Source organism: Xyrauchen texanus, chromosome 22, assembly GCF_025860055.1.
Source record: "Xyrauchen texanus isolate HMW12.3.18 chromosome 22, RBS_HiC_50CHRs, whole genome shotgun sequence".
NCBI lineage: Eukaryota > Metazoa > Chordata > Actinopteri > Cypriniformes > Catostomidae > Xyrauchen > Xyrauchen texanus.
The window spans coordinates 22145072-22167647 of record NC_068297.1 but is presented as its reverse complement, the minus strand read 5'-3'; the positions used below and the strand labels follow the sequence as shown (position 1 = coordinate 22167647).

The following is a 22576-nucleotide window of genomic DNA, read 5'->3' as shown; positions in this document are numbered from 1 at the left end:
CTTTGATACTTCATCCGGTTCTCGCCTCATTTCATTTTTACCATGTCACTGTCCGTATCGAAGATGATACCGATCCGGGTATTGGACTGGTGCATCCTTACCCTTCTTTTATTGTAATTTTTTCAAAATACATGAAAAATTGGGATAAATTTGCATTCTGTCATTAGTATTCTGTGATTTTAAGTGTTTACCATGGTCCATAAAACGAATGTTAATTTATTATATATAATTAAATATAAGCAATTTAGATACACATCTTAAGAGATATACTTCATAAAATTAGCATAGATTTGTTGTGCGTTTGAGGACCTTTTAGATTATTGCACCTTTTTGCACACTAGTCGATTGCCTCACTCTCTCTTTCCTTCTCTTACTTTTTCTTCCTTATTTACCTAGTATCTCATCTCGCTTTGACCCAGTCCCCATTGCATTGGCTGCAGACATGCAGCTGGGTTCCTCTTTCTTCCTCTTAGACCATATCATGTTTTTCATGAATCAGCAACACAAACTACCTCACAGGGCTGCAGGCCTTTTCCAAAAGGACCTGCTTGAATCAAGATTTCTGAACTACTACTTCACATTTCTAAAGATTAAAAAGAGAAAGAAACAAAAAAACATCTAAATGATTAAAACATCTGAACATGTCTTCATTTAATGGTGTTAAATAAAGGAAGATTTCAATAAAAATAAAAAAAAATCACAAAAGGAGGAATTTATTTCTTATCCCCAATTGGATATTTTTAAATATGTTTTGAGAATCAATCAATTTCAATGGATTTGCTGATTTTGTTTAATCACATGACTAACTTTATTTAAATCAGAAAATAATCTGAAATTCACATTTGCTCTTATCAAGACAGTTCCGTTTAGCACACTGCAATTAACTTCATCTAAATAAACATTAATGGTTTGCTTAAAATGTGCTCATAGCCCTTTAAGAAACTCCATGATGTCCAAGCATGTGATACTTCAACACACTGGCTGTGGTGCAAAACCAAGTTAGCTGGCTACCTAGATAGTGTTATTAGGTGTCATGGGCGCGTGCTAAGTTCCGCGTTGCGAGCACGTTTGGCATCATATGCACGTGCAATATTTTTTTGGAAATCAGATGAGTTTAGCAAACTCAAAATGCAGCTATTGCGCTTACATATGCTATCTAGATAGTCAGATCACTAGGTTTTGAGAACACCGCCATTTTAAAGCGGATGGTGGTGTTACGTAAAATCCATGGCAAAAAGTGTTTGTGTCAGTTCTACATGAGTCTGCTCTATTCCAGGTGTTCTCCTCGGGATGACAGTAGAATGTGAGCTCGCTTTTCCATGTAGTTAAAAGATCAACCCGAAGTCAGAGACTACATCGGATAACATCAGTGTGTGGCGAATAAAGGCTGTCAATTAAATCCGCTGCACACAACACAAGGTAAGAAAAATTGTACATTTTGAAGAACGGAGGTTTCTATGGCATTTGGATTTTCTGTACGCGTACGTTTTTCAGCACAAGAGGCTACTTATTTAGCGCGGTGTCCTCCAATTTTATGTTATTTTGTCTTTATTGCAATATTGCACATTGTTAATTAATTTAGAGGTCAATTAATTTCCTTAATTATTCACGAGAAAGATTTATAAGGTTAAATAAAGTCTAATTAGGCCTATGCATCTTTTTCGTTTCCTAAAATTAATCACAATGGCGATGTATCTTTGCATCACATTCCGTCGCGACGCAACACAATTAGAACGCTCCGATTAGGGGTCCGTTCACGCCAAACGCGTGTTTTCGTTCGTCCGCTCTGTTTTTCAATTGCTTTTCTTTGTAATCCTTCGCTAAACGGACTGCTAAACGAATGTTGCGCCGTGTTTAGTTGTTTTTCCAGTGTCTTGGAAAACTTTAACTTTTAAAAATGCGTCTCGTGACACCTGCTTTCTACTCTATTCTTGGCGATGTGTCTTGGTTTTTTCCTGTTTACAATGTTATCAACTCATCTTTTCGAGCCCACTCGCTGACAGGATATACAGCTGCGCCGATTATAATGAGAGCATTCTAGTATGTCGCGTCGCAAACATAGTGCATAGAGTGTACATGCATCTGATCTTTTGTTAGCAATCTTTTGCATAGACACTGGTGGTTGTTCCCTGTTGAAAACACTAGAACATCAACTTGAATCTGACATTTTTGCCTTGTTCACCCTATCTTACGTCAAGAGCCCCTTTTTTAAGCAAGTGAAGTTTGTTTGGTATGTGATGTGCTGTAGGCTGTATCACTGATACATGTCTGAGACTGATGTTTGTCCGCTACCTCCTTCAAAGCTTTATCTTGGCTCTTTATATGGTTCAGTGTTGAATGCCATGAATGCCTTCCATAAGAAGGGTAAATTGTTGCCCTCTATGTGACTTTTGAGAATTTAGGTGCTCTACAGTTTCCTAGAATTTTTTTCTCATGTAAAAAAAGATACCTGAAGTTATAACATGATTATGAATGTGTAATAACATGTTATACATGAAGAAGGTCACTGTTCAATAACTGACTGGTTTCAGTGAATAGGATTATTATTTTTTGAACAGATCATTTGGAACAGTCACATTTTCAGTTTAGGCTACATGGTTGTGCATTAAGTCAAGTCAGTTTTATTTGTATAGCGCTTTTCACAACACATATAGTTTAAAAGCAGCTGTACAGGAAATCATGCATTAATAAAAACAACAAAAAAATGAAACTGTAATATCTATAATGTCTTACAGTGTTCATTGTGTAGTTTGATTAAGTATGATTGTAAAATGTGTATAGAAATTGAATAATAATTGTATTTATAACCCCAGTGAGCAAGCCGAAGGTGACTGTGGCAAGGAACAAAAATCTCCATAAGATGTTGGTTAATGGAGAAAAGGTTTTAAGTAAGCGTTAAATTCCAGTGTTTATAAAATAAAAAGGTTTAATGACTAATGTCTTTGAAGTCCATCCTGGATCAACTGCAGAAGTTCACATAGATGCATTGTCCTTTGTAAGTTGTCTGATGAAGGCTTTTGTTGGCAATTAATTGATAGTCTATGTATTCGATTATATGAGTGTAGTCCATCAATAGACAAAGGTGATGTAGGCAGAGATCAATGATGAGGTTCATTGCAGTTCAACCTGAAGGCCATTTTGGTGAGGTTCGGTGGGGTCCATCCTAAGTCCAAAGTTTTGGCAGTGGCATATGAAGCATCCAATGTCTTAAAGTTGGAGTTGGCATCAGTTTATCCTCTGAAGTCAAAAAAGTGAAGTGATGTCTGGCTAGAACCGGCAGTAGTTTGTCATCATCTCTCAGCGACACGTACCAGTGGAGTCCATCACCAAGCAGGAATGGAGCTGGATCTGTCAGGCTCTGGTAACCTCTGGATATGAATCCTGAGGTTGAGACATGGAAACAAATAGAATAATATTAGCGTAGAGTCCATTCAGTTTTATGCAGAGTTATAGATCATGATCACTGTTTCTTGTTCCGGCAGAACCAGACATAGTTTAGGAGCCAAATATTGAAAGGATCTACCTCCTTTTGTGAATTTTGATATTCTTGGCATTATAAACAAGCCAGAATTTTGCGATCGTAATGAATGTGATGGAATATAGTGTGGTAGAAGGTCACTTAAGTACTGTGGAGCTAGACCATTCAAAGCTTTGTACGTAGTTAACAGAATTTTAAAATGAATACAAAATTACAGGTAGCCAATGTAACGAAGATAAAATGGGGCTAATATGATCATATTTCTTGGTTCTAGTCAGCAGTCTGACAGCTGCATTTTGAACCAATTTAATTTTTTTATTGAACTCCCAGTAATGCATTACAATAATCTAGTCTTGAATGAATGCATTAATTCGTTTTTCAGCATCAGCAACAGAAAGCATGTGCTGTAACTTAGTAATATTTATGAGGTGGAAGAATGCTGTTCTACGAACATTGGACATTTGATTTTCAAAGGACAGATTGGTATCAAATATATCACCAAAGTTCTTCTCTGTAGAAGACGACATAACATTACAAGTTTTTGGTCCAACAAGTAGTATCTCTGTTTTGTCGGAATTGAGATGAAGGACATTTCTGGCCATCCAAACTTTGATTTCATTGATACACTGCTATTTTCACACTGTGAATTTTTGTTTGGTTTTGCAGACATATAAAGTTGTGTATCGTCTGCATAACTGTGGAAACTTATTCCACGATTCCTGATAATATCTCCCAGGGGAAGCATGTATAAGGAGAAAAGCAGAGGCCCTAAAACTGATCCCTGTGGCACCCAATATTTTACTTTTGTTTGATTTGACAAATCCTTGTTTACATAAAGTGCTAGCGGTCTGATAAATAGGACCTAAACCATGCTAATGCAACATAATTCTCCAGCCTATTCAAGAGAATGTCGTGATCTATGGTGTCGAAGGCATCACTAAGATAAAAAAGCACTAGAAGAGAAATGCAGCCGCGATCAGATGATAAAAGCAAGTCATTTGTATCTCTGATAAGTGTAGTCTCTGTACTGTAATGGGGCCTAAATCCTGATGGAAATTATTCATATATTCAATTTATCTGTAGAAATGAACATATTTGTGAGGATACTAGTCATGTTATAGTCATACATGCCAGTTGTCCAGGATCAAGCTGTGGCTTCTTAATATCAGTTTGATAACTGCCATTTTAAAGTTTCTTGGGACATGTCCTAAGGATAGCGAGCAGTTAATAATATTAAGAAGAGGTTCTGAGATTACAGGAGATACCTCTTTTAAGAGCTTATTTGCTTATATTGGATCTAAAATACATGTTGTGGCTTTAGTTGTTTTGATAAGTTTTGTTAGCACTTCATGACCTATGACAGTGAAGGATTAAAGTTGCTTGTGAGAACAATTATGAGACACTGTTTTCTGAGGTATTGTGACAGATGATTGCATAATTCCAATTTTATTTCTGATTTTTTCAATTTTATCAGTAAAGAAATGTATGAAGTCATTACTAATGTGCTGCGATGGAATATTTGGTTCTGTCAATGCTTTATTCCTAACCAATTTAGCCACAGTAATGAATAAACATCTAGGATTGTTGTGCTTACTTTCTATGAGTTTGCTAAAATATTCTGACCTGGCAGCTTTTAATGCTGGTCTGTAGCTACAGACACTATCCTTCCATGCACCGCGAAATACCTCTAATTATGTATTCTTCCACTTTTGCTTCATTTTCCGAGCTGCTCTCTTGAGAGCCTTAGTGTGATAATTGTACCATGATGGAAGGCTTTTTTCTTTAATCATAGGGGGCCAACAATATCAAGATTGTATTTATAGAAGACTGTATTTATATTTTCTGTTATTACATCAAGTTCTTCTAGGCTTTTTGGCTTACTGAGTATGTGATACAATTCTGGAAGGTTATTAGTGAAGTTATCTTTATTGGTCGAAAGAATAGTTCTACCTGAACGATAGCATGGTGGAAATTAAGTGACATTAGCTGATAGCAGCTGAACAGCATACAAGAGATGAGGTAATGATCTGAGATGTTATCACTCTGTGGTATAATTCTATAGTATCAACATCAACTCCATATGACAGAATTAAATCTAGCGTATAATTATTGCGATGAGTTTGTAATGTCACGTTTTGTCTGACTCCAGAGAGTTGAGAATATCAATAAATGCTAATCCCAATGTGTAATTTTCATTATCTACGTGAATGTTGAATTCACCAACAATTAAAGCTCTATCCACAGTAAATGCAAGATCAGATATAAAATGTTCAAATTCACCAAGGAAACCAGAGTAAGGCCCGGGTGATCTATATACTGTAGCAAGGGCAACAGATGACAGAGATTTTTATTTATATCCGACGATGTCATATTAAGCATTATTAGTTCAAAAGACTTAATCTTATATCATGTCCTCTGAGTAACACCCATTAATGGGAAATTGTTTTGTTATTTTTATCAATATTTAATCCCCTTTTTTTTTTTTTTTACTATAAATTGTCCTCCCTGCCCAGTGGGTGGCGATATTCAAGAAGAATGTGAAATGCCAAAAATAAAAGAAGAAAGGGGATAGTAAAAAAGGAGTTAAATATTTATGTGTTTTTCACCCACACTTATCATATCACTTCTGAAGACATGGATTAAACCACTGGAGTCTTATGTACTACATTTATGCTGCCTTTATGTGCTTTTGGAGCTTCACATTTTTGGTATCCATTCACTTGCATTGGGAGGACTAACAGAGCTGAAATATTCTTCTAAAATCTTCATTTGTGTTCAGCAAATGAAGTAAGTCATTCACATCTGGCATGGCATGTGGGTGAGTAAATGTAAAGAGAATTTTCATTTTGGGGTGAACTATCCCTTTAAGATTTGCTCTATAATGCTTATTTATTCATAGTATTCTTCAATAGTTTTTACATTAGCACGTACATTTATTTATAGCATAGGTTAGTTTGGTCAGTTAGCTAACTTTGTTTTTCCATGTTAGTTATCCATTTGAACATATACACACAGTATACAACTAATTTTATGCTTTCCAATTAGGACTGCATTCCTGAATTATGTTTTGTTACGTAGTTCAAGATGCAGTGTGGCTTAATACACATTCATTTATATTGGGTTGTTCATGTTAAGTGCCTAAACTGAGAAAAATTAGAAAAGATAGGCTGACAGTCAGAATTTATGTTTTATTATTTTTGTATTGGTTTTGTTTGACCTAAATGTCCACATAAAAGTAAATGTGATCTGTAGGTTTACTAAAGTGCATTTAAGGCAATGTTTTGAAATCTTCAATGATCTCCTACCATCCATCCAAAACGGTGGTTTGATTAAACCAACACTGTAAAATGTAACCTTAGGTCTAAATGTCACTATCAAGTCAGGGCATAAATAGCACACAAGCCTGCTGAATATAAAGTGACAGTAATTATGCTATTACGTAGATGGAAAGCTTGAAGTTGAAACCAAAGGGAAATTAAGCCAGCAGCGTGGACAAAGATTATAGAGGGTTTCATTGGGGGTTCAGGATCCATAATAAATAGTGGTCCTCTTGATCATTACCTTCCCTGTAAATATTAGCATTGGCAAATATTTCTGTAATTTCTTAAAAGTAAGTTTGAGTAAGTGAAATATTATAGACTTCAAAGGAACTATTTTAGTGTGTACTATACTCACTGCTAATAGTTTTATTATATAAAAAGGATTATATGAGACCCTCTTAAAACAACAGAGTATTCAACATCCCATTTAATCTTTTTTTCAGTTACACAAAATATAGATTTTAAAGGAGGAAAGTCCGTTTTAAATGTAAACATTTTGCCTCTTGCTACCTGGGGTGATTTTATATATATATATATTTAAAGAAATATCAAACGGAATGTGTAGATGGAAAACATTTTCCATTGCACTTGTCACAGTTTTCTATTCAAATGCGCTTAGATCAGTCTCACACAGAATTTGCATAACTCATATTTAACATGAATTATCACCTCCTGGGAAAAAGAAATCCATCAAACATGTATGCATGATTAGGATATCTTTGCTGAGCAGATCATCAGCAATATCCCATTACAGAGAGCAGTTTATGTGCAGCAAATTTACTTTTAGATTAATGGTCCATAACCACGTTTACCAAATTTGTACAGCATGGAGTGAAATGGGACTACGACTTCTCCAGTTGTTTTACACTAAATCGAAAAATTGACATGGTCAAATAGATTTGAAAAGGCAAAGCTGTAATGATTACACAAGGATTTGTTTTGTATCATATTGTTAGGATAGATTACAAGTGGGGGTACATTAAATACACCAGTTTATCTTTAGTGCATTGATTATTTTGCTGATATGCACCAGATACCAGAGCCTCTATTGATTTTACACAATTTATTTGCTGACCTGCCAGAACAGAACCAAAGTCACTAACAGAATTTGAACCAAGCAGAGCTTTCAAATACCTGTGGCATTATCCTTTTTGTTCTATAAATAATGAATGAATCATACAAATAATCCTAAATAATAATAGTAATAATCTTACCAGATTTATTAAAATAGGGGTGGGCGATATGACCAAAATCTTATATCACGATAATGATATATATCACTATGTAGTTTATATATTAAATAACCATGTTGTTATGCCTATATTTGAAAACCCCAGTCATTGAATTAAATACTTTATAAATGAAAACTATTTCTTCTTATATGATTTTGTCTTTATTTGGAATTTGACAAACATAGAGTAAAAAAAAAAAAAATCAATTGGTGGTAATCAGAAATTTGTAATCAACCTTAACACAATGCTCAGTTTTACATTTTAATCTGATGTTGTTGACTAGTATTATTCCTAAACAATTAATTTGGCTCTTAATGGTTTAAATCATCTATGTAGACAATATTTGAATATCTGAAAGCAAAGCTTTGTTTTCTAATATCTAAAATCATTTGAACTGAATTGTATTAAGGGTGAAGATGTGTAGTTTAAAAAATCAGTTGGCACATAATTGTTGGCGCATGACACATTGTTTGAGGTGTTTTCCTCTTCAGTGTTGGTTAGAATGTCAGGCTCTCTCGTGACTTCCACCAAAGCACTTTAAGGTAAAAAATTCAGTAGAATTCAAATGGGTCACGCAAGTTTTGAAACCGGGTTGAGTAGTGCAAGTGTATGTGGAGCCCAATCAAGAGCAGTTTTTGTTGTTGTTGTAATGTTCATTTATCTTTTCTTCTGCTGTCTTCCTCCTTATCCTGCATTAATAATACATTTTTTGCAATTAGTTCTTTGAATTATTATGTGTAATAAAATGTGTACAAAATGTCAGCTGACTAATCAGTGATGACTAATCACTGTTTTCCCTTGTAGCCAGTGAAAGCTGTTCATTCAAATAATGAAATCATATACAGGCACAATATCTAAACTGTGACACTAAGGTACAGTATAGGGAACAAATGTGTCATTTTCATTAATATAACTTTGGTTGAAGATATCAGTGTTATGTGAATTATAAACTCAGAAAGGCTCACATGAAATCCCTCACCTCCCATCCTTTCACCTCAAATGAAATCCCCAAAGGCAAGAAATTCTTCAGGCTACATCAAAAGTACTTTGATTACATAGTATTTGTATTTGAATGAGGACACTATGTAATGTTCTTCATTACCTCCAGGACTGAGGTAAACTGAGGACCTCCCTGAAATTTTCAATTCGCACATATGTTCGAAGAAGAAGAGTTGTTTCATGTGGCTTATCTTAAACACATCAAACACAATCTGGTCAAAAAAAGCAGCAGCTGTGAAATTTACTAGTCTTTTCAGAGAGAGAGTGGGGTAAGAGTGGCCACTGAAACCAGATTCATCTGTTTGCGGGTTTGCAGCTGTGGTCAATGCCAAGGGGTTGAAGCTCTATATTATCACTGTTAAAATGTTTACACTAAAGGACAGTAAAGCCTGTTCGTGAGCCACACAAAATTTTCCCAAGTGGTTGAGAGACCTCGGGCTTCCACTGATACTTGTGAAGCACACGGTCTTCAAAATCACAGATGGCAACACCCAGTGTGCGAGAACACGACATTCAGCCTCTGTTGTTTGTACTGGTCGTTATTACACAGCTGGAAACCCAGTCAATCTTTTGTTGATTTTTTTCTCAAAATGCTGAAAGCTTTTTAAGGACTTGACAGTCCTGTTAAATCTTAACAGGATTTGTCATAAACTGTATTCTGAGAGAAAATATCCCTAACGCTTCCCTGGGCATGTTGCCCTACATCTCTCACGCCTTTGTAGACACACTTTAACAACTAACAAGAGTTAGACTTCCTGTCTTCTGCCAGTTCAGTGGTGGCAAACTGTCATCTGAGAGGCTGAACTAACAAAGGCAAACAAATTAACATGCTCGGTATATCCAAACTGGCCATTTCTCCTCTCCTTCTCTTTTTATAATCAATTTAAAGACTGCAAATTATGCAACTCTTTGGGGATTTGTTAAATGTGTGTGTAGTGCCTTGCATGTGGATTCTATATTCACATTTATTTGGCTATGCACTGTGAATTTGATGACAGAAGTTTGAAAGCACTTTTAATGGAAATTTGTTAAAAAAACATCTGCCCCCAGTGGCCGAAGCTGTTAGTGTTGTTAAACGAATAGGCACTTGTGAGTAGGGCTGGGCGATATGATGATATTTATTGAGGCGATGATATAAAGTGTCAGACGATAGAGATTTTGAAATATCGAGTATATTGCGATATGTAAATTTCCATGTGCGCTGTATATTTTTCAGTTGGCAGGGCTTCACGTGAGACTTAGGGTGAAATTAATTGCGGCCGGTAAAAGCACCGGTATGCACGCATTCATTTAGTGCCCAATTCACTAAAGGAATTATGCAGATCCGGCAACGGAACAAATGCGGCCACAAACTCATTGCTGAACACAATAGGCCTTTTTCCACCTACAGTCCTGGTACTTATCCCTTAGTAACGATGTAGATGAGAACTCTTAAGAGGAACGGAACTCCCGTGGACACTTTTCCACTCTTGCATTCCGACTCACAATAGAAACCCTCGTAGTGACAACATCTAGTATCAACCATTTTTATTTTGCCATTATTTGCACAAGTCATTCAGTAGCAACAACAGCAAAAAATCTAAATTAACACCAACAGAGGATGCTGGGATTGGAGCAATGCTTTTGTTTGTTTAGGGCTCTTTTATACAACTCAGGCTGCATCGGAAAACAGGCAGCTGCCTTATCAGGTAACTGTTTAAACAACAGCAGTTTTGGATGAATGGAACTCTCTGGACAGTTTAAAAGGCACCTTTTTTCATCCTAATTTAATCCATCCTTAAACAGCCTCCGAAGGCAGCATTTTATTCAGGTTACAGTTTAAACTGAGCTCATGAGCCGCGCATGCAATGCTCCGTGCGGCACCCGGAGTGAACTCAGCAGACAGCATGTGAAAATGCACTATAAACCTATTGTGACGAGGTGGAGGGCGTGGCTGGGCCGTGAGGGTGCACGCCTGGCACTGAGTTGCCCAAATCAGCTGGAGAGAGATATAAGGAAGACCGGGGATGCCAAAGAGAGAGAGAGAGAAAGAGAGAGAGAGACACACACGGCAGTGTGTGAGTGTGTGTGTGTGTGTGTGTGTGTGTGTGTGTGTGTGTGTGTGTGTGTGTGTGTGTGTAGTTGTCAGTGTGAAGCAGTGTGTTATTGTGAGCAACTGAAAAGTGCAACAATAAATGTCTGTGTACTGTTCAATCCGGTCCCAGCTTCCTCCTTCCCACACAACAACAAACCTATTTATCAACACAATCTTTTACAATAAAGGCTTTTATCACTCAACATAAATTACTGCACTGAAATACTCACTCATTGACTTAAAAAAGATGCCTTGATGCAAGTTAATAACACAGTAACAGGCACGCAATACTTTCTGTTAAGGGAATTATAAAATTAGCGCAATACTCTGAATAGTAGGCTAGCAACTAGTTTGTGTAAATATGGCAGCTGTGGTGCACCTCTCCTTTTTCAATGCTTTGTGAGTCATAGGTTTTTGACCAGTCATGGACTGCAGCACCTCCCACAGTCTGCCACAGTCCCTATATGCCCCCAAAAGTACCTACCCCTGGGTAGGAGCTAAAATGTCCCCTTAAACGGCTTCGAGGAGCTATAGTTCCTCAGGTGTGAAAGCGATGAAAAGCACTAGTCCCTGGGAAAAGCACCTTTAATGGGCATGGTAATTTTGGCCTAATTTACACATGCAACGATCTTGTGAGGCGATTCTGAGTGATATGTAGCTGAAGATGCTGCAGACTACCATGATCTGACAAACTCTGCTGTGCAGTGTCACTGTGACTATAACATGCCAAAAATGCACATGGCAACACTGCACATCTGTACTTCTCCATCATTTGATCATTATTTTATCAAGAATTGCTGATATGATCGATAGAAACGTCAAGAAATTGAAAAAGAGATGCAACATCTTTGGTGTTAGTTCACAAAAGCCGACACGGAGCAGAAAAATGCAATCTGCAAACCGTGTCGTGCAAAGATAATCACTTGTGGCAATATAAGCAATATGTTTCACCACTTCAAAATGAAGCATGCTAAAGAAAATGATGAAAGCCAAAAGATGCACTCTGCATTAATTCATTTCTTCTCAGTCATTGTTTTGATGTTTTATTTTTTGCAAGAAGTGTTTATTTTTATTTGCTATTTAATTTCTGCAAGAAATGCTCGTTTCATTGGGTATTTTTTATTGTGTATTATTATTATCTATTTTCTATGTTGCATTCTTTTGAGAAGATCTTAATGAAAGTTTATAATAATAATAAAAATAATATTCAACAACATATCAGACTGAAATGTGGCATCATGTGAAATTGAGCATTATAGGTGGATTTAAAACCTTTCAAATAAAGGGAGGATTATATTAGTAGTTTAATTTATAAAGTTTTTAATTCACTGACTGGATTTTCCAAAAATAGGCATTACAGTATGTTTTTTTTAATATATTAACCAATTTTTGAGTTTACAGAAAAATTATTATATTGTGATTCATACTGTTATCGTGACATAAAATTACTCTTTTCGTGAAATAAGGTTTTGGTCATACCGCCCACCCCTTCTTGTGAGCTCCAGTTTCTGGGTGAAATGTCCACAGAGTTGCTCCACAAGCGAGTTGTATTTTTAGTTGTTAATTATGTAATACAGTCAAGAGGAATGCATATCAGAATCAGAATCATCTTTATTGCCAAGTATGCTTATGCTTGGAAGCTTCCAGTGCACAAACAATACAACAAGACAGAGATAATAATTAAAAAAGAATAAAAAATAAAAAGTAAATATAAAATATAAGTATATATAGAAATACACAATAAGACATATATATATATATATATATATATATATATATATATATATATATATATATATATATATATATATATATATATATGTTAACTTATATACAGATGGAAGAGAATGTATGGCAGAAGAGGTAGATGTGTTGGATGAATATAAATAGACTAAGCTGTGTATTGCACATAATTGTTGCTCAATGGGGCAGTTTTAACTGTTCATGAGATGGATAGCCTTCGGGAAAAAAAACTGTTCCGGTTCCTGAAGGTGCCTTGTCCTGAAGGTGATTTTTCCAGCCCTTTTCCTCACTCTAGAAGTGTACAGTTCTTCAACAGTTCCTCTCAGCAGTCCAAACTGTCCTTTGTATTCTTCTGATGTCTGATTTCGTAGCTGAACCAAACCAGACATATAAACAAGATATATTATTAACTCTACACCCTAATCCCAAACTCAACCTTAAACCAAACCATCAGTGGAGAAATTGTTTTTATTATAGAGTGAAAATGCAACCTCAGAATCACCCTCAACATTATTTGTATGAAAGCAATTACTGCCTGGTTTCCATAGGACCAGAACCTGTGTCTTTTGGTTGCTCACGCAACCTGCTATCAGTAGAGCTAGAGGAAAAAGTTAATATGTTTAAGTTGATGCAAATATTTCTGATGAGGGATGACGCTTGTCAGTAATCCAGAAAATGGGGTCGATTTCAGGGGACATGAACATTTGAAACAAACATGTCGATATCCCATGTGAGCATGTTGCAGCAGAATGCAGCAGGTCTTTTGTGGAGTGCTAAATATGGTTTGGTGACTCTACTAGGAATTTAGAGAGTGAGTTTGGTTGATGTGTGCTGTATGAATGGAACAGCAACAAGCTGTCTGTCACCAAATTGACAAGCTGGATGATATAAGGACATTTCATGGGTTTTTCTTTCTTGTCAGTTTCTAATTGTAGTGCTGCCAAGCTCTCTCAGGTCATTAAAAATGGCAGAAAATATTGCTATTGTTTGGTGATGTTAGAAAATATTGGGTATTGGAGTGAGACAAAACACCTGCAAGTGTTAAAGTGGCATTTAAAACCTGAATCCTGAACTACTGCCCCACCAGATTTTCTCGACGCATGCATGTGCCACCCATTGACTCTACTTATAGAGTATTGTAAAGAAGCTGTAGTGGGCATGCATCAAACGTGTTAGTATTCACTCACGGTCAGAAGAGTATACTCACAAACTTAAAGAGGCAATACAAAGTTTTGATATTTACAATCATTATCTGTCATTAGATTAAGGGAATGATATTGGCTACCTAATCATAAAGACCATATTGAATCTACTACTGTCTGCTGTTGTATGTACAGGACAATTTGAAAATCACACCTGTTAGTCAATACAGATATCAATCCCAAACATTGACTGTGTAAACAGCCTTGGAGCGCGTACACTTACATTGAAGCTTGCTTATTTTTTATATCAGTAATGATGAGGGGGAGTTGGAGAGCTAGACAGCATCCCTTTATTACAACTCTTCAGCTTTTCTTATTTGCCTATTAGAGTGTAATTGTATAATAATAATGAGATTTGATTCCATTAAATATTATTGGACTTTACATCAAGTTCTTCTCATGTGAAATCTTCTATTTGTTTTTCTATTGTTCACTTTGACTCTGTGCTTGTTCTTATACACAGATAACATAAGAGCATAGGTTATAATGTTATCATGTCAGCTTGATTGTGCATGATGTATTATCTCGATGTAGCTAGATGTATTTGCTCTAGATGAATTAGATGCATTAGCACAGACAACATCATTTTGGCCTTTGTCCTTGTGTTAATGGAAGATGAAAGTGTTGGCTATTGAGGAAGATCTTTTGGTGTTCCATCTCAGAAGACCAGCCAGAGTATCTTGTTTCCTCAAGCATCTTGACATGTGGAGTGGTGGTGGCGTAGTGAGGTTAAGCACTAAACTGTTAAGCAGAAGGTTGTCACAGCCACCACAGTCTTTGAGCAAGGCACTTAACTCCAGGTTGCTCCAGGGGGATTGTCCCTTTAATAAGGGCTCTGTAAGTCGCTTTAGATAAAAGCGTCTGCCAAATGCATAAAAAAATCTTGACTATACAACTGCTGAATAGGGAGCAACAGTGAAAAGGAAAGGCTCACTTGTTTCTCAATATGTTACTAGTGTGTTTTTTTCCCCACATGTGTGTCTTTAATTGGTTTGTCGATTTATCATCATTTTGGAACTCAAATCATCTATAGAAATTGGCATTAATGAACAATGATAATGTTTAATAGTAAAAATAAATAAATAAAACACTGAAAAAAGGTGTATTTTTGCTAAATGCTTTCGTCATCAATGCGAGAACCATTGGCAGCTGTTTAGCACTGTCCCCAGGCAGCAGATCTTAAAGGTCCTAAAAACGGAGAACAATGTTCTTTTTTCTTTTCTGGGGATTTAATCGATTAATCTGAAATTGGCTTTCTCCTTACTCAGATTATTTTATGCAAAATTGATTATTGGCCAGCCTCTAATGCAACCTTAATTAAGTCATTACACCCTGTGCATCTTTTGAATTTTATATGTTTTTATTTTTTTTTTATGCTTATGCAACTTTATCCCCATAAATGCATATATCGTTCTAAAAAGAACTAAGTGAAATCTAGATGCTTATTATTTACTTAATAATTATTTAATTAATAATTAACATATTTAAATGGTTGAAATATATTTGTAAAAATTCCAGCCTGATCTCATTAATATACGTAGCTATTTGTAAGTTCATATTTGTAACATTTAAACGTACATGTTTGCATGTTTGTATAGACACTAAAACGTAGAATATTGACATTTGAATGCATCTAAAACTTAAATATTTGTACTTATTTACAGCTTTAGAATTGTTAAATATTGACGAATCCATTACAAATTTGAATACATGAATCGATTATAAATATTTTCCTTTACATTTTTACTGTTTTATACATATTTTAGATATCTATTTGATTTTATTTATTTTACTTTATTCAGTACAAAAGTAGTCCTGAAAAGGTTGATGCTCTGTATCCGATGTGCTCCCTCACAGCATACAAATTGTGTGAGGTAAAGAGTGGGATTTAAATTCTTCACTTTAAATCTTCTCCTGATGTAATCCATACCTCTAGCTGTGATACCTCACTCAAACATATCAAGGCTCGACATTAAGCATTGTCATGAGCTAGTCCTCCAGACAAGTAAATTGGTCGTTCACTTGTCTGAGTAAAAACGTTACTTGTCTCGAGAGAAAAAAGGACATTTAAGTTACATGCTCAAGGAACATGTCAAAGTTTATCTTGTATATTTTTCTCAAATTATGACCGATGCCCAACTTGAGATGCAATCAACTCAATTCTGTGCAACAGAAATGTAAACTGCACTGGGTAGGGGAGGAGGCTATTGTCATAAGATAAATATTTTATTTTATGTATGTAGTCAAATAAAGAAAAGCCTCCATCACCATCATTAACAGCTGGTATGCTCATAGTTCTATGGAATGAGATCTATTTTTTCATCATGTTATTGCAGCAAGATCTACCATGTACAATAAAGGCTATACATTATCACAATACCAACATTTCAGGAGTCTGTAGTGAAATTTGACAATTCTCAATACCAGCATCAAAACCACAACAAATAATAAAACAAACTAACATGTTAATTATGGAAGAATGTTTTCAAGTTCTTAAGTAATTATTCAAGACTAGTAAACAGTCAGTAATAGAGATGTCCCGAAATCGGACGATATTCGTCTTAAGTCCGGGATCACCGATCGGGCCTAGATTTAGGGCCGATCTTATTTGCAGCATGCAGGCAATCACACATACACTGCTCCTCTAATGACTGAGTGCTTGCTCAGCCCTTGATGCATGACAGAATGACTTATGGAGGGTGAGTTGTTGGCAGTTCTAAGCATTCACAAATGTAAACTTTCAGACATGATGTAATTGAGATGAATATGCTGGTTTGTTTTTAAAAATGTGTAAGAATTGCATGTGTATTGATATTAATTGGCACCTTTTCTAGAGTCGTTACGGTAGTTATTTGGACTTGTTGCACAGTGAACAGGAAGAGGATATAGAGGCTGCTAACAGGTTTAAAAACAAATGAAACAACAAATAAACATTCAAATACATGATACATGATGCGAGTTGTTTTGAGTGATAGGGACTGTTTGAGCAATCATGAGCGCTTTTAGCTTCACTCTCTTTAACATGAGCTCTCTCTGTGTCAATCACTTCAGGTGCTCTCAACATCTCATCAGTCTCTCATCCCAATTTAAATCAGATTAATGTTGGTCACAATACCACTAATAATAAATACAACCGTTTAAACTTCAATAACGACACTGCGTCTTCATGCATTTGCTTAATAATTAGTGATTTGTGTTACAGCAAAACTCAAAGACAGTAAACAGTCCATAGATATTAATGATTTCTCACTGGAGCAGTTTTAGAGCTTGCTATGAATATATTTTTCTTATTTTTGAATGTGTCTCTGCGGTGTGTGATGCTTTCATGGTTTTTGGTTGTCTGGTTGTCAGTATGTCACAATGACATTTTGATATTGACAACAGAACTATTAATAACTGTTTCATTGTTGTTGAACTTGGGCCTGTTCAAGTGTAACTGTTTAAGACACTTTTAAGTGGAATTGCGAAATTTTGAATGAGTTTTTTTAGAATAAATTTTTGTTGTGACTATTCAAGTCAAGCTGGTTACACCATTTGTAAGTGTATGTAAGATTTCTATTCATCCATACAGAACTCAATGGATTTGTGATTTATTTTTGTACCTGAATATTAAAGTTAAAATAAGCTATTACACCATTCTAGTAGAAGTTGATTTTATATGTGAGTTTTATAAAAATGCTAGCTGCACTAAGTTATATCTAGGCAAATACAAGTATTGGATTGGGACTCAGTATTGGCAGATAATTAATATTTAAATATCGGATTGGGATCGGGGGTCAAAAAAGCTGATCGCATCCCTAATGACAAACTACAGCATCAGGTCTATTAGATTACATTTATATTCACAAGTCTGACATTATAATATGAATCTGCTTTTTACGTTCACTTTAGACATCACTCTCTGTGTTTACATGAATAACTCACCAAGATGGGGATTTTGGCGGAATTTTGTGATGTATTTGACCATCCAGGTGCTCATTTTCATAACACACACGCATGTTCAGCACACTAGATTGCAAGCAAATTATAAAATTGCACACTCTGGATTATTTTCAACAGCAGAATAAGAATATGAACTTTCTAAGTGACACAGGCCTAGGCTATCACAAATATAGCTGGCTATTTGTTTTGTTATTGACGTTTTAATCAGTCTGCTTGTCCGGTCAGGCAAGTTAAATTCTCTTTCACTTGCCCCTTCAAAAATCCACTTGTCCCAGACAAGCGTTAATGTTGAGCTTTGCATATACATAGCAGAATACGGCATGTCGCAAACGGTCACGAGACACTTGAGAGCCAATGAGCATTCGACACCACTGCTGTAAAATCACTGGTCATAATGTTTTTTGAGGCTGCAATTTTTTAATTTTGAAAATGAAACCAACGCATGTTGATGGTTACGGCAGGCATGATGGCATGGTGGTGGATGGAGATCGTTGAATAAAAGGCTTGAATTTGGGTCTGTTCTTCACAGAAAGTATTTTGATTATTGGTAACAAGTTGTATTATTGGTATATGGTGCTTTTTGTGGTTTATTTATTTTTTTTGGCCTATTCAGAAACTCCTTTTGTGTCCCATAGCAAACTAGTTTTTTTTTCATTTTAACATTTTATTGTTTAGTCTTGGTTAAAATGATATAATCCTTTAAAATGTTGTAAAGGGCAGCAGAAACGGTTTCATTAAAAAACATTTTAATGAAACCGTTAAAATGTCATATTATAATGTCAACTGCATTACAAAAAGATTATAAATTAAATGTAATTAACTGATTAATTCTATGAATTATTCAATATTAATACATTCAAAATAAACATTTGTACGTTTCTATTGGTGTTAATATATAAAAGATAGTTTATCAGTTTAGATGCTGTCAATACCTCAATATTGACGTTTCATTGTAAATTCAGAAGAGTTTCACACACATTGAAAATGAAGCAGGGGTTTAGGGTGAAAGTGTAAACAGCCTGTTTAACAGTTATATGAGCAATTTCCATGTTTGGTGGCAAAATATTAAACATCTCAACAGCTCTACACATAAACAGTGTACTTTTACATATAGATACATATAAGTGTACTTACATATCTTTACAAAAAAACTTTGTTATAAACTTTAAAATGAGAACCTTATGTACTCTATTGCTATAGGCCTATTACTCTAAGCAGCTGAATTTTAAAAATTCAGTTCACATGGTCAAACACACCTTCATTGAGGAATACCTTGAGTGTCTGATCAAAAGACCAATTCATGTAGAAATTATAGTCAAAAAGTAGACAGTTGTATCATTTTTGATCCATATATGCATTTTAGGGTCAATATCTAATTTATTTATTTGTTACTTTTTAAAGGCCAATGTGAAGATTAATATATATATATACAGCTTTTTAAGTGCAAATGTAGAAATATAAAAACAATGTAGTGCTTTGCCGCTTTTTCCTGGAACAACAAAATGCTGAAGAACTGGAGTCTAACAAACCAAAAATAACACATAACACAAATTTCTAATGTGGGTGCCACTTTACACTACTGATTATATAGTCACTACAAATCTTGCAAAGATGGGAAAGATGTCAGAGAGGAGCAGCTGCCTCAATTTTAGGGAATATAATGCTTCACTTAAGTGTTTAGTGAGTCGCTAAACTGGCAGAAGGCCGCACTGTGGTCAGTGAACTCTTGAGGAATGTGTCAGTGCTGGTATCAGACTGTGCTGCTGCACTCTTGGTGTTATGACTCAGTTTAACATTAGTGCCTTTTCAGCCTCTTCTCTGGAAATCTTTTCAAACGTCACTGTGCAAATGAACAGAATGGGACAGCCAGTGTGCTCACTGCCACCTGAACTTACTGTATAGTACAAAGCATCTTTGTTATGCTCATAAGTTGTATCTCCCTGTGCAGTATCATGTGGAATTAAATTAGATCATTTAAAGAAGAATCTTTGGAACTACAGTAACTGGATTAAAATACAATAAATGAAAAACTGCTCACTAATAGTTTATTTACATTGTCACAATTTGTTATACCAACGGATGTAGGCTACTAATATCCAGGACTTGATTTATACCCAAAGGGAAATTCAAATATATTTTCCCTCTTGCCTTTATCAAAAACATATAGCTTTATCTATAGCTATTCTGATCTATCAAAATCATTGAGCTCTTGTTAAATCAGGCTGTATTATGTAAAATAAATGGACTATTTTAAAAAAAATTCTAGTCTAAGTTTAAACTCCTAAACGATTGCATAAACACCATGTTCATGAGAAAGGTTAAGGCTAATCTGCAGGGATAACATCTTTACATTGAGGTTTATGCTATATGTGCGTGTCAGCAAAAAAATTAGCTCAAGAGACTTTCTTTAAATGTTTCTTACTTCTGTTCATTTGTTTACAATTTGGGAGTTATTGACCCCAAAAGAAGGAACTGATTCTGAACACCTGAAACGAGTCGTTAGTAATTCCAGACTTATTGTACTAACCTGGTAATTTGGTAAAAAAAAAAAACACGCCTCTGGTCTTCACTGGCTGCTCGTGAACAGGTTTGACCCGCCCTCAAACACTACACTAAGTGGTAGACCAATCACAACAGACTGAGACATCTGACCAATCAGAGCAGAGTAGACTCTCTGAAAGGAGGAGTTTAGAATGAATGCTTTAGAACGGATCATTGAATGAGTCGTTCCCTTTCAAAAAGCTACACTTATGATGCTGCGCTGAATTAGCGCTTTGGGAACAACTTTAGGTGTGACCAGCTGTGAATATGTGTAACACATCAATGAAAATTGACCGGAATTTATAGCCTCTGCCGGTGACATCATTGGATGCACCTGTAGCAGGGCTATAAATAGATGCGTCACAGGTGCATCGTCAGATCTTTTGTCTTCAGATCACTCTGTGTGTGTGTGTGCGCTTCATGAGCCTGTCAGAAACGTTCTACTTTCCTCTGTTAGGAGGCAGCGCACAGAAACCTTTCCCTTTCTCTTTCTCTTTTCTTAAAAAAGAATGAAAGAATGACTGATAAACAAAGCAAGCGGTGTGTGTTCTCATGTTTACGCTCTATGGCTGAAACAGACTCACACCAATTTTGTTTTTTGTGTTTGGGGGAAGAGCATGCTGCTCTTGCGTTGCGGCAGGGCAGGTGCAGGCACTGCGATCTGTTTACAGTCACAATGCTTCACACTTGTCTCGCTTACTTCCAAGAGCCAGCGCCCTCACTTTCATCGTGGGGCTCTCTATCGTTCGCTCTCTCCCCAGATCTAGCTGATCCTTCTCGTAAGCCTGAAGCGCGCCTCGGTGCCTCTTCGGTTCACGAGGGGACGCTGAACCTCTGTACATTCCACGCACAATAATAAATCGGCTGAGGAATTACTCTAGGTGGTTACTCGGGCTGTGGCCAGACTATAGATAGTCCAACAAGAGACCACCCCAAATGCTCCAAACTAGAAGACAGATTTCTGTCTGGTGGCCAAAAATAAAAAAAATAAAAAAGAGGAACGCTATATCAGTCCCTTCATTTCTTCTATGACCTCCATAACGAGCATTCTCATTCATGGAGGAATCCTTATACTTCCTGTGTCTTTGTGCCCTCATCGTGGGTGCTGAGGCTCGGGGGTATTCGGTGATGCCGCCGGTAGAAGAGACACTTGCGGGTAATCTCTCGCCTGGCTCGGCATCATCGCTAAAGAGACCCACTCTCCCCACAAAGCTGTGAAGGACCACTTCTATGCTTGTGGGGAAGGCTTATCATGCAGCAGGTCAGGCTGGTGCTGCCCTGCACACTATGGCAGTGTTACAGGCATACCAGGCTAATCTGTTGAAGTTTTCGGTGATGCCGCAGGTAGAGGAGACACTTGTGGGTTATCTCTCGCCTGGCTCGGCATCATCGCTAAAGAGACCCACTCTTCCCACAAAGCTGTGCAGGACCACCTCCACGCTTGTGGGGAAGGCTTATCAGGCAGCAGGTCAGGCTGGTGCTGCCCTGCACACTATGGCAGTGTTACAGGCGTACTAGGCTAATCTGTTGAAGGACCTGAGTGCAGACACCACGGTCGAAGACGAGGCTTTCTCTGAGCTTCGTCGAGCCACGGATTTGTCTCCCTGCACGACCAAGCAGATGGCCGGTCCAAGCAGACCAACCATTGGCTGGTCTATGTCTGCTTTAGTCGGCATGGAGAGACACTAATGGCTTAACCTATTGGGCATCAATGACAAGGGCAAAACTTTCCTTCTCGATGCCCCGGTTTCGCCTTCTGGCTTATTTGGTGACGATATGAATATAGCCAGGTTCCAGGAGGCAAAAAGTCACGAGGAAGCCTTAGGGCAATTCCTTCTTTGCCACACTCAGGGGAGGGGCCGTCGGCCACCCAGTCCCGCCCCGGTCCTTCTAGACGGGAGGTTCAGAAACAGAGTGTGGTGAGTCGTGCTCCCCCTCGTAATGACTGGGGACAGGCTCTTCACCCTCAGTAGCCCCCAAAACAAGACCTCAGGGGAGTAATTTCTAAAAAGAGAAAACCCTGATGGCCTTGCACCCAGCCTTGT

General features: G+C 36.7%; 1 protein-coding gene across 1 annotated transcript in view; it reads left to right on the top strand.

The window, feature by feature from the left end:
• The first annotated feature begins 1085 nt into the window (after window positions 1-1085).
• LOC127662638 (bromo adjacent homology domain-containing 1 protein-like) overlaps window positions 1086-22576 on the top strand; it is a 49010-nt gene continuing 27519 nt past the window's right edge. The window contains exon 1 of the mRNA XM_052153916.1: window positions 1086-1419. The gene's annotated coding sequence lies outside the window, so the exon portion shown is untranslated. The remainder of the gene's footprint in view (window positions 1420-22576) is intronic.